Source organism: Herpailurus yagouaroundi, unplaced genomic scaffold (assembly GCF_014898765.1).
Source record: "Herpailurus yagouaroundi ecotype Mexico unplaced genomic scaffold, PumYag 77, whole genome shotgun sequence".
In the NCBI taxonomy this organism is placed as follows: Eukaryota; Metazoa; Chordata; class Mammalia; order Carnivora; family Felidae; genus Herpailurus; species Herpailurus yagouaroundi.
In genome coordinates, this window is record NW_024412388.1 from 11,898,725 (window position 1) to 11,899,510 (window position 786).

Sequence of the window (786 nt, forward strand, 5' to 3'; positions counted from 1 at the left end):
TGCGAACGAGAAAAAGGGGAGTGTGAAAGATGGGAAATGCAATGTTTTGAAATTCAAATCCTAAGGGCAAAGTAAAAATCCTCTTTGCACTGATGAGAAATCACCAAGAATCCACATTGAAGTGGTGACATTTGACTTTATTCTAACATCTCCTACGTCCAGACCATGGTTTAGAGACTGGTAACTTCCGAGAAGATTGGTAAACTTGTAACTTCCTATGTCAACCAAAGACATGCTCCAGTTGGTTGCACTTTATCTCAGAAATGGCGTGAAATAAAAACCCAAACCTTATTTGTGTCATACGTGAACAGCACAATCACAAAGGAGGGGCTGCTCCCGAGGTCAGCCTTGCAAAGACGCTAAGCACATGATGCTCAACCCAACCACCACTCAACAGCCAGGCAGAAAAACGCATGTCACGACAAGGGCAAAAATCATTTCTAGAAGGAGCTATCACTAGGATTTCCTTCCAGGATCAATTTCCACATTGCATGAATATGGACGGGTGGGCCCCATGTGCTCTGGAAGTAAAAACAAGCCCCAAAGGGAAAAAACAGTATTTTTTGATGCTTCAAGGATTTCTCATGATACTGGCATCTTGGAATTCCCTACCAGCCTCCTAAGTGATACCAGAGAAAGGGTTCCAGAAAAGAAATATCTCTAAGAGAGTTCCCTGGGCACCTTAGCTTTGTAAGAGAAACAGAAAATGAGAAAGCTTTTAGGGCTTAAAAAAAAAAATCCACATGTGGGGGGGGGGGGGGGGGGGGGGGGGGGGGGGGGGGGGGG